Source organism: Triticum dicoccoides, chromosome 5B, assembly GCF_002162155.2.
Source record: "Triticum dicoccoides isolate Atlit2015 ecotype Zavitan chromosome 5B, WEW_v2.0, whole genome shotgun sequence".
In the NCBI taxonomy this organism is placed as follows: Eukaryota; Viridiplantae; Streptophyta; class Magnoliopsida; order Poales; family Poaceae; genus Triticum; species Triticum dicoccoides.
Window position 1 is genome coordinate 702,492,652 of NC_041389.1, and position 12,929 is coordinate 702,505,580.

A 12,929-nucleotide genomic window follows, 5' to 3' on the forward strand; every position below is an offset into this window, starting at 1 on the left:
CATCGGTGCTTTGCGCTTCAGCCCCTCCCTCGTCGCCGCTTGGCTTCCGCTTTTGGGCTATCGTCTCCGATGAGGAGTGCTCATAGGACGAGGCGCCCCCCGGCTCGCCTTCGCCGGTCCTCCCTGTGCGGGTCCCCTCCCCCACCGCTGCGCCCCGTTCCCGCAAGGCGCCGTCATCCGCTGCTGGTTGGGTTCAAATCTCCCGTTGTCAGCGCAAATCCGGTAAGTTCTCATGTCCCTCGCCCGGATTTGGGATCCTGGGTGCAACTCCGGATGTGGTATGCCCTCCCTCCCCGTCCTCTGCTTCTGGTCCGGCCTCCCCGTCTTTGGCAGCTGCGGCGTCGGGGTGTGGTGCAGGGCCGGTGTCGCTTGCCCTAGATCTGGTCTCCCTCCCATTGACTAGTTGGTCGCGGGGTGGGCTGCCTGGTGGGCCTCCTGATCTCTCTCTGGCTACCCAGCCCACTTCTCCTACTCTGTCGTCAGTTGACGAATTCCCTCCCCTTCTCTCTGCGGGCCCGGTGCGGCTTCCTCCTACTTCTGGATTCCCCGCCCCTTCCCCAGCGCGCGTGGCCCGTCAGGCCCATGTGGGCATGGCTCGGTCTGGGTATTTATGGACCCCCCGCGGCTCTGCCCCCCTCTGCTAGGGTTTTCGGCTTCCGCCGCAGACTTGCGTAGATATCGCTTCCCCATTCGTCGTCTCCTCAGATCCACTCCTCCTCCCCCCTTCTCCTCTCTTTCATGGCGGTGCTCTCCATGGATAAGTCGAGGGGCTCTTCCTGCGACGCGGTCTCGGGCAGCAAGCGCCGGCGAGAGGACTCGCCTGGCTCGGCCGTGGATCTAGAGCTCGCAGCTTGCCTTCGCTCCAAGCTGGAGGTGGAGCAGGCGGCCTGTGAGCAGGTGGCTCGCGACCATGTTGTGTGGGCTACTGGTCCGGAGTGGCTCCAGCGATCGGAGCGGGAGCGCGCTCCTCCAGGACCGGGTCCGCAAGGATCTGGATCTGGGGCATCCCTCTCTTCGGCATTGGATCCTTGGGAGGCAGCGGCGGCGGCTGGTGGGGGGATCTCTTCCTCGTCGGGTTCCTTGCCTTTCCAAGGCGCGGGGTGTGGCGCTTCTGCCCAGGCGTCCTGTTGGCCTTCATCCTGGCGCGGCCTCGTCGGGGGTGGAGGAAGGGCTCCTGCCTCCTCCCGCCTCCCTTCCGCAGCTTCGTCCCAATCCTTCCACCCCAAGTAACCCCTCTACGCTCACATGTTTTGCCTGTCATAGGCCCCCTTTCTGCTTAATTTGCCATTCGGATGGGCACCTCACTCTCACTATCAGAACCGCCAGAAACCTCCCTGGTTTCGCCTTTTTTGCTTTGGATAGCGATCTGCCTGTCCTGGCGGCGCCCCCCTCCCTCTCAAATGCTGCCATAGTCTCGGTGCAAGATCAAAAGATCTCTTCCCAAACTCTGCTTGAAGGGCTCCGGATTTGGGATGTTGAAGGTTGGGATTGGCAAGTCAATCAGCTATCTGACTTTGAGTTCTCGATTGTATTCCCCTCCAAGGATTGCCTTCGTATGATTGCCTCTTGCACCAGTTTCATCCTTCCCCACAATCAACTAGTGGTATCAGTGAAACCTGCTACATGTAGTGGAAAAGTTGTTGGTCCTCTCACTCAGGTGTGGGTGTTGGTGGATGATGTGCCAGCTAGGCTCCGATCTTCTTCCTTCCTGATGGCATTTGGTGCCTTGATTGGGTAGCCTGTGGAGGCGGACGTGGAGTCGCTAGAGAGGGTTGGTCCTTCTCGTATCAAAATCTGGTGTTTTGACCCACTTTGCATTCACGGATCTATTGATGTTTTTCCTTCGCCCAATGGTGTCAGGCTTCGTGTTCGGGTGGAAGGGGCTGAAGCCTTCCACCCCCACCCCACCCCTCCAACACCTCGAACAAACATGATAAGAATGGGGACGGTTCTACGGGTGGGCATAACTCTAGTGGTGGCTCTGACCTGCGCTTCACTCACTCCGAGTGGGATGGGATGGCTGATTCTGAACGGGAGTTGTTCAAGTCCCAAGCGCCTGTTGATAAGGCCCCCCGCGAGGCGGTGGCCGCTACTCCTGCTGCCCCTAAGAAGCCTGTTGCTGATGAATTGTTGCGCAAGAATCAGTCTTCTAGGGTCATCCCCATCTTGGGGGCCTGCTCCAACCTTCCGGGCCGTCCTCTCTCTCCCACTCGCTCGGGCATTGAGGACCTGCCCATCTCCCTTGGACGTGATGATGATGGCTCTCAGTCATAGAGGAAGAAGAAGTTCACATTGCGGAAATTCTCGGCGAAGAGCAGGGCCTCTTCGGGCTCTAAGCACTCGATGACTGGTGTTTGTCATCGCCTCGATAAGGATCTGGGCTCAATTTCACGTTCGGTTCCCATCCTGGCTTATCCCGTGGCCCACTCCCCTTTGATTCGGTCACCCACCTTCAGGTAATCATCTATCAAGGGCAGGCGGGTGGGTGATGCAGGTGAATCTATCATGGCGTGGGTGGAGCGACATGCTGGTGCTAAGGATCTTCCTCCTTCAGGTAATCATCTTGGTCCGATCCCCTCCCCTTCCCCGATTCGGCTTGTTCTTCCTTCTCTTTCTGATGATCACCTGTTAAATATTATGTCTGGTGTGGGGGTTTCGATAGATCCTGAGTTAGGCTCCCCTTCTTCTCTCCTTTCTTCTATTTGGGCCAATGAGATGGACCATGCGGCCATTGCTAAAGCCAAAGAGGTCGTTGCCTCTGCGGCTGCAGTTTCGGTGGGAGTCAGGGCTCAGGGTGCTGGTGTGGAGGTTGGTAGTGGCCAACCCCAGCCTAGCGTTTCCAGGAGGGGTCCTGCTAAAAGATCTAAACCCTGCGTGGCACCTAGCAGGCCGAGTCTCCATATCAAAAACCTTTCTTATAAATGAAAGCCCTATTCTGGAACATAAGGGGTTTCAGTGCTAGGGGGCGCCGTGACCAGATTAAAGACTTGGTGTGTGGGAACAATATTGATTTGGTTGGGCTGGTCGAAACCTTTAAAGAATCCTTCTCCCCTAACGATCTTTCTGGTATCGCGGGCATGGACAGATTCGATTGGCATGTGTTACCTGCTTCGGGTCACTCGCGAGGGATCCTGATTGGCTCCAAAAAAGATGTCTTCGACTTCGTCGCTTTTGATCATGGTGTTTTTTGGGCAAGTATGGTAGTCTGTCACAAAGCTCTGAATGTTTTGTGGGAAGTCATTGTGGTTTATGGTCCGTCTGATCACTCGCTTTCCTCTTTATTCCTGGATGAGCTCTCTGCTAAGATTGAGGCGTGCAACTTACCGATAGTTATCCATGGTGATTTCAACCTCCTTCTTTTGCCTTCTGACAAAAGCAATGGCACCTTTTCCTGGCCTCTAGCTCACGCCTTCAATGCCTTTATCAGCTCCAATTCTATCCGTGAGCTTCCTAGGATAGGGGCTCATTTCACCTGGTCCAACCATTAGGTCAGCCCGATTAGATCAGTGCTTGATAGAGTTTTTATGTGTTCTAGATGGGATTCTCTTTTCCCCTGGGCCTCCCTTCTCGCCAAAAGTATCGTCGGTTCTGATCACACCCCTCTTCTTCTTGATGGTGGGCTGCATCAAGATAGACCTCCTTCTAGATTCCAATTCGATGCTTCCTGGCTGCTTGTCGAAGGGTTTTATGATATGTTGGCCTCGAAGACTATCAATTTCTTATCCTCAAATTCTCGCTCCTTTGGTCCTTTAGATGATTGGCATTCTTGTTTTTACAACTTGCGCAAATTTGTTAGAGGATGGTCCCGTAACCACGCTGCGGAGGAGCGTCAATCGAAGGAGTCTCTTGAATCCCAGATCTTGGTCCTTGATCGAACGGCCGATTCTTCTGGGCTCTCCGAAGATGGGTGGTCATTGCGATACAATCTTGAGAACACCTTGATGCAGTTGCACCAACAAGCTGATATCTATTGGCGCCAACGGGGCACGCTAAATTGGAAGCTTAAAGGGGACTCCCCCACCGCTTATTTCTTTGCCATCGCCAATGGTAGGAGGAGACGGTGCGGTATTAACAGCCTGATCATTAATGGGGTTCGATCTTCAAACCAATCTATGATCCTTTCTCATGTGATGGAGTTCTTCTCGTCGCTATTAGGGGCTAAACCACCCTCTAGTTTTTCTATTTTCCCATCCTTGTGGGACCACAGTATGAAAATTTTGGCCGAGGAAAATGATGCTTTGATGGTGCCCCTTTCCGATAAGGAGATCTAGGACGTGGTTAATTCTGCTAACCCAAATGCTGCATCCGGGCCGGATGGCTTTTCGATTCCCTTCTTTAGGAAGCTCTGGCCTCAGCTGAGGCAGTAGGTTTGTAATGTTATTCAGGGTTTCTGTCTTGGAACTATTGATATCTCTCGCCTTAATTATGCGGTGATCACCTTGATTCCTAAACTTAAAGGTGCTGAGCTGATTTCCCAGTTCCAGCCTATTGCGCTGATCAATAACTTCGCTAAGTTTCCTGCTAAGGGATTTGCTACTCGCTTGTCCCCCGTTGCCCATAGAGTTATCAGTCCTTTCCAGTTCGCTTTCATCAAAGGGCGATTCATTTTAGATGGCATTCTATGTCTTCATGAGATAGTTCATGACTTGAGATCTCGTAATTCAAGGTTGTCATTCTAAAACTAGATTTTGGGAAAGCCTATGACTAGGTCAGTTGGCCTTTTCTAAGAAAGGTTCTTCTAGCAAAAGGCTTCGATGAGGCGTATGTTCATCGGATTATGCAGTTGGTCTCGGGTGGCCACACTGCGGTCTCTGTTAATGGCCACATAAGTAAATTTTTTTGTCAATGGCAGGGGCCTGCGACAAGGTGATCCGGCATCTCCTGTTCTGTTTAATTTTGTTGCCGATGCTTTCTCTCGCATACTATCTAGGGCAGCTCAGCATGGCCATATTCTGTCAGTGGTCTCTCATTTAATTCCTGATGGTGTCACTCACTTGCAATACGCTGATGACACAATTATTATGGTAGAATTGAATGATGCCTATATTGCTCATCTCAAGTTCATCCTCCTATGCTTTGAGGCCGTCTCAAGCCTGAAAATTAACTTCTCCAAGAGTTAGGTCCTGGTCACTGGTGTTGATGATGCGAAGGCCTTGCAAGTGGCTAGGCTGCTTAATTTCTCCCTCGGCTCCTTCCCTTTTAAATATCTCGGACTCCCCACCTCTCCTGTTATGTTACATTCTAAGGATTTTGCTCCGGCTGTTTCTAAGATGGGAAACAGGGTTCTTCCTTGGCGAGGTAGATATAACACTAATGCTGGCAAAGTTGCTCTGATCAACGCCTGCCTCTCCTCCCTTCCTATGTTTCTCATGGGCTTCTATCTTTTATCGGCTGGCATTCATGCCGGTTTTGACAAGCACAGGGGTGCTTTCTATTGGAATGCTGCTGACAACAGACGGAAATATAGGTTGGTCAAATGGAAACTCATGTGCAGGCCTAAAAACCTTGGGGGGTTAGGCATTATTAACATGTTGGTTATGAACAAATGTCTTTTAATCAAATGGTGGTGGAAAATCATGTCTAGTGGGGCCGGCTCTTTATGGTATTCATTCTTAAAGCTAAATATTTTCCACATTCTAGCCCGATGTTTGCTGGGGCCCAGCGTGGATCTCAATTCTGGAAGGACCTTATTGGAGTTAGACCTCTGTTCCTGGAACATGTTAAGTTTATTGTTGGTAATGGCTCCTCGGTTCGGTTTTGGCTTGACTGGTGGTGTGGTGATACCCCTCTGGCTATTAGCTTTCCTGTTCTTTTTTCTTACTACCCTAACCCGAGTATCTCCATCGCGGAGGTATCGGCTAATAATTGGGACCTGGCTTTCCGTCAATCCTTGTCTCCTGAAGAGTTGGAAGACTGGAAAGACTCTCTGTGTTATTTCCTTTGCTCTCGGAGGCGCCGGATACGGTGGTCTGGCCTCATTCTTCCTCTGGCCGGTTTTCAGTTAAATCCTTGTACTCTAGGATCATTGGAGGTATCCCTTCGAATAGGTTCTCCTGCATTTGGCGGTCTAGAGTTCCTCCGAAAATTAAAATCTTCCTCTGGCAGGCCTTCAGAGGCCGTCTCCCCGCGGCTGACCAAATTCGTAAGAGAAACGTGCCGGGCTCGGAGTTTTGTGCTCTTTGGGGTGCCTTGGAGGACATGAATCATATCTTTTTTCATTGTGTGCTTGCTAAGCTGGTCTGGAGTTGTGTCAGATCCTGGCTCCAGGTTACTTGGAACCCCTCCTCCTTTCCTGAGCTAAGAAACCTTGCCAAGTCGTTGGTTGGGGTGACTAAGAGGGTCTTCTGGGTTGGCCTGGGTGCGATATGTTGGTCACTGTGGACGATTAGGAACAAATTTACGATCGATCATGTCTTTCCTTCTAAGGCTGCTGACTGTCTATTCAAATCATGTGTCTTCTTGCAGCAGTGGAGATCATTGACCAAGGAGGATGACCAGGGAGCGCTGGACATGCTCATCTCTAAAATTCGGGCCTCGGCGTCATCTCTCTCGCAGGGTCCTGAAGCCTGATCTAGCTTGTCGGTGGTTCTCCGTCATTGATGCTGACTTTGTCTTACTTTTATCCGGCCTGCCGTGCCGTGTCTGGCAGGGTGCCATGTATCCTTCCTACTTTCGTGCTACTGGTTCCTGTTTGTGTTAGCGTGAACTTTGCTGGCTTCGTCCCCGTGATGGTGTTTGGGCTTGTGACTCTGTCATGTGGCTTTATTTATAAAGTCGGGCTATGGCCTTTTCTCTAAAAAAAACTATGTACGCTTACACTTATGTTGCGATGGACACTTTTTTTCTGAACTTTCTTGAGAAAATATGTTCTGTTCGTAAAGTGCGCATAGTGCAGAGGTCAGGGGTTTCAACCTCCTTTAAAAAAATAAGCATAGAAACTCGTCCAATTGCTATTGATGAACAAAAAGTACATAGCGCATTTAAATATAAGATGCAATTATCAAGAGTTAAAGGCATGAAAACATGTCTAAGTTTAAAACTGATTCGCCACTAGAACATGTCTCAAGAAGATAAATTATTGGTGGAGTGAAAGTAGTAATGAACTACATGTGAGAAAAGACTTTCCTTGAGGCCTAAACAGCCAGCTTTTCATGGCATGCACATGTACTGTTTGAAATGCAACGGGTTGGTGAGATTGATTGGGTGACACAGTTAGGGGCTGACCACCACCCGGTAGCTCGCGACCGCCCTAAGTCTACATCGAAGAGGATGCGGTAGCTACTGGGCATGCACGATGATGGCAGGTGGTGGGGGAGGTGAGGCATGCGAGGGAAGTCAGTGGAGCGGAGGTAATCTTGTGGGGAAGGTCTAGTCATCGTTGATGTGAAGGTGGCATGCGTTGCAAGGGTTTGAGCTAAGGTAGGCGATGGAAGAGGATTTGTAGCACGCAGGGGCGAGGGCATGCAACCCCCTTTTTCATTTGGCTTTTGATTTACAGTCTTTCATATCTTCTGAACCAAAAATTCAAATTTATTTTGGTTTGCATATTCGTGTTTTTGGTGGCGAGGGCTTTCAAATTAGATTCATTTTGAAGACGTTTTGACGAGTTTAAAAAAATAAGTTTCAACGTTTAAAAAGTTGTATGAGCGGTCGATAAAATCATATGTTTTGGAACCTATGACCAAAAAAAAAGTAATGTTTGAGTTTGAACTTCTGAAATTGGTGTGAGCGGCCGACAAATGCGTAAGTTTCAGAACCTGTGAGACCGAGTATGTTTCTAAAACTAAAACTTAAACTTGTTATGCCCTCATGCAGGATCCAACTACTGAAATCGCGGGGCGGCTAGCATGGCCAGACAGATGTGTGCCTCCATACCTACCTGTGTTGGACCTAAATACAGCATACCTCTGGCGGGGGATCCTAAAGTAGGCGTCATGGGATGATGATACCAGGGACACAAAATTTGACCAGGTCAGACTCTCCGATGGGATAAAACGTTACGTCTTATATGTCTTTTATTGTGTTCGACTGCGTACAGAGTACAAGTAAACTACCTACAGATATCTGATATGTATCTACAAGCCTGGTCCCTCGGTTTATATAGCACACCAGGAGGTCCAAGGGTACATGATGCTAGTCGATTACGTACAAGGAGGTAGATCCCTCCCAGAAACACAGCTGGATAGAAGTCACGATCGGTAGACCTATCAAGTTCTGGAAGCCTAGAAAAAAGGACACAGATACCACCAAAAATATCCGCGACACGATGATGCATGGTTTGTGTGGTGGTGCACGTACATCATCGACACAACTAGGAGAACTGTCAGGAAGCCAAGGTATGATTCTGTCGATAATCCAAACATACTGTAATATCATACAGTATTGGAAAGGATTACTGGATGAGTTGTCATTTCTTCGGCCCACTTTCTTGCCCTCCGACATATCATTTATCCCGATGCCTTTCACTCTCGCTCTTCGCCATGTTTTTGACCGGGAACCGCTATTTTAGGCATTGCATGAATATATAACATTGACACACTTTTGTAACCAATCATCTAATTTTTGTGTTGTGTAAGAAAATTTATTGTATTCATGCTAAGGTGTAGGCGTGTAGCGTAGAATACAAAATCCACGAGCGAAGAAGTGAAGGGTTTATATAGGTGAGGGGATGTTAATGGACGCAGCTCCTCTGACGTACGGCGCACTCGCTGACGTGTGGACCCGGACCCACGCGTCAGTGGCCCAACGTCAGGTGGCCGTACGTCAGGGGATCCGGCTCCGATGTTAATATGGGTGGGAAAGTGGGTGAAGAAATAATGTATGCCATGTACCGTGAGCAGCAGACATGAGTTGCCACTACTTTTTGTGTAGGTCTGTGATATGGAATTTATTTATTTCACACAGCAATTATAATATATACACTTACGCTTGTAGGTTGCGGTGGATACTCTGTTGGAAGATATATGTATTGTTCATTAAGTGCCAAAATAAACTCGTTCAATTGCTATGGGATGAACAAAAATGTACATAATGCATTTAAATATAAGATGCAATAATGAAGACTTAAAGACACAGAATATCCGTATGAGTGAGTAACGACAACGTACGGATCCATGCAGTAGCTCTGAAGATGACCTGTAAAAATTAGTGAAGTTTTTCCCATTAAATATCATGTCATTTCTGCAGTTCCATATAGCCCAGATTAAAGCACATATTCCAATCTGAATACGTCCGTAATAATAGGCTCCACACCCACTAAACAAGTCTCAAACAATCGTGGATATGCTAGTTGGAGGGCTAATGTTGAAGGCTATATGAATCGTTTGGCAGAGAATCTTGGCTAGTGGGCAGTCAATGAATTGTTTTTGGTATTGTTTCATCATGGTCACAAAAACAACAACGAGAACTGTCGAGTCGCCTCAGGAGATTATCCTTGGTAAGAATCACTTCCTTGTGGACAAACCACATAAAGATCTTAATTCTCAGTGGCACTCTAATTTGATCTTGGAATTGGGCCGGAATTAACGAGATCTAGGTACATAGACTTGATCGTGAATGCACTGATGGGGTCATGTACCTAGGGTAGGGCCACATACCTGATCTAAGTACCCTGCCCAAGGACACCCTTAGAAGAGGTCACCTTCCAGTCGACTGATGAGAGACACACTCGACTGCCTTGAAGGACTCGACCACAAAGACTCACTCGACCACCAGAAGGTCAAGAGGCACTCTGCACTGCAACGGCCTGTAATTAAGTAGACTTTATGATAGTAAAGACACTTTATGTGGGGCGTTACTAGTAACGCCCCGGACTTAACTCACCTTAAACCCTCTCCTACGTGGGCTGGCTGGGGTCCTGGCGCACTCTATATAAGCCACCCCCCTCCACAGGTAGAGGGGTTCGGCACCCTGTAACTCATATACATATAATCCACTCGACCGCCTCCGGGCTCCGAGACGTAGGGCTTTTACTTCCTCCGAGAAGGGCCTGAACTCGTACATCTCTTGTGTTTACAACCTCTCCATAGCTAGGACCTTGCCTCTCCATACCTACCCCCCCACTCTACTGTCAGGCTTAGAACCACGACAGTTGGCGCCCACCATGGGGCAGGTGTTTTAGCAATTTTGTGGAGAAGTTGCGATTCTTCCGAGTACTTTCATCATGGTGGCTGCTGAAGTTTTGGTGGAGGGTGGAGAGATCCGTCTCGGCGCTCTCACCTTCTTCGCCGACGACTCTGCCTGGCTCCAGGAGGCTCCACTCGACGTTGATGCGCTCCCTGTCCGCGGTGCGACACACTTTCGCGCATGTGTCCGCGGCGTTCTGCTGCGGCAACCGTCGACCCCGTATCGGTCGACATCCCCATCGACCACCCTCCCGGTCTCCCGTCAGCGCAAGCGCTCCGGTCGGTCGAGGATTCAGCGGTGGGTGAGGCACGCGGTGGCTCGCCAGACGGCCACCACCCAAGTTGCGGCAATCGAGCCCGACGAATCTCTCTACGGCCTGTTCGATCTGTCGACTCGTTCCGTAGAGACCGCATCCGAGTGCGATAGCAGTGATCCAGCGGCAGAAATTCTGATGGTCGACGGGCCCCGCAGTCCCCCTGGCTTCGCCCGTGATGGTGGAGCAGGCGACGGAGGCGACCCCGCATAAGACCCCGAAGAGTACCAGCCCGAGCCACTCAACTCTCTGCAAAGAGAGGAACTTCGCCGCAGGAACGTGGATGTTCTGCGTACTCCCATCGCAGGAGAAACCCCCGAGGCTCGCGTCTTGGAGGAGGTACGTTTGGCCAATTTGGCCGAACACACTCGACTGGAGAATCTTCAGCGAGCACTCGACGAGCGCGCGCGGCAACGAATTCCCGACACTAGTCGACATCAACTCTTCCCGCCGACTCAGGTAAATCGAACCCCAATCCAGAATTTAGCAGCTGCGACCCGTATAGCAGAGTCCATCCAACCCTCTCAGTCGGAAGCTGGCAGAGGGTTGATGCAGATCAGGGATCTGCTCCGGGCAGCAGGAGACCAGAATTCGGCCGTGTCGCAGTCGCGCAACAGAATTCACAGTCGATCCGTCGCTGCGAATATGGTTCAGTCGGCTCACAGCCCCAGATCGCCTCCGCGGCGTGAAGGGCGCGAGAATCGGCGAGACCAATATGGTGACCGACTCGACCGAGATGATAGGCGTCGAGTGCCCAATTCCCCTCCGAGGGGTGGGTCTTACGCTCCTCGGCAGCAAGATGACAGACGTCAGTTCAGTACGGGGCGAAGAGTTCCAGTCGACCCCAGAGAACCAGGCTTCGACGCGCGATCCATTATCGTGCAAGGTTTGGTCGACCGGAACAGAGCCCATCGAGGCGGACTCGACAGAGATGCGCCCACAAGCAGTCGAGTGCATGTTTCTGGTCCTGAATGTTTCAGCAGAGCTATTAGAGCCGCAGTTATCCCTCCCAATTTCAGGTTGGCAACAGGAGTCAGCAAGTTCACTGGTGAGTCTAAGCCTGAAACTTGGCTTGAGGACTACCGAGTGGCGGTTCAAATTGGTGGTGGGAACGACGAGGTGGCCATGAAGCATTTGCCCCTCATGCTGGAAGGTTCTGCCAGGGCATGGTTGACTCAATTACCTCCTAGCAGCATTTACACTTTGGAAGATTTGTCCCGAGTGTTCATCAGAACGTTTGAAGGAACTTGCAAGCGACCGGCTGGACTGACGGAGTTGCAAGTCTGCGTGCAGAAGACCAATGAGACTCTCAGAGAGTATATTCAGAGATGGATCACTTTGCACCATACTGTGGAGAATGTGTCTGATCATCAGGCAGTCTGCGCCTTTAAAGATGGCGTCAAGAACAGAGAATTGAGCTTGAAGTTTGGTCGAACCGGTGACATGACCTTGAGTCGGATGATGGAGATTGCTACCAAGTACGCCAACAGCGAAGAAGAAGACCGACTCCGAAGCGGCAAGCATAAGCCGAGTCAGTCGGAAAAGGGAAACACCAGTCGGAAACAGAAGCGGAAGGCTGAACCGGCAGCTCCTGGAGAGGCTCTGGCCGTGACTCAGGGAAAGTTTAAAGGGAAACCAAAAGGATCCTGGAACCCTAAGAAGGTAAAGGATAAAGAAGGGAACGATGTGATGGATATGCCGTGTCACATCCACACGAAGAAAGACGAAGAGGGGAATATCATCTACCCGAAACACACCACTCGCCAATGTCGACTCCTGATCCAGCAGTTTGAGGGAAAACAGTCTAATAACAAGGAGAAGGAGTCGGACAAGGTCGAAGACAAGGAGGACAGTGAGGAAGGATATCCCCATATCAACTCTACTCTAATGATCTTTGCAGATGTTGAGAGCAAGAGTCGATTGCAAGTTATTAACCGTGAGGTGAACATGGTTGCCCCAGCAAAAGCAAATTATCTGAAATGGTCCCAAACACCCATCACCTTCGACCAATCTGATCACCCGACTCATATTGCCACCCCTGGGAGGCAAGCTTTGGTGGTCGATCCAGTTGTTGAAGGCACTCGACTGACAAAAGTGCTTATGGACGGTGGTAGTGGGTTGAATTTGCTGTATGCAGACACACTGAAAGGAATGGGCATTCCGATGTCCCGACTGAGCACCAGTAACATGAGCTTTCATGGAGTTATACCAGGAAAGAAAGCCGAGTCACTCGGCCAAATAGCTCTGGACGTGGTGTTTGGCGATTCGAAACATTTTCGCAAAGAGAAGTTGACGTTCGAGGTCGTGGATTTTCAGAGTGCATATCATGCCATTTTGGGGAGACCAGCTTATGCACGGTTCATGGCTCGACCATGATACGTGTACCTCAAATTGAAGATGCCCGGCCCCAAAGGAGTGATCACTGTCACCGGTGATCGGAAAAAGGTAGAAGAGTGCTTCCAGAAAGGCTCAAAGATTGCTGATTCCCAGG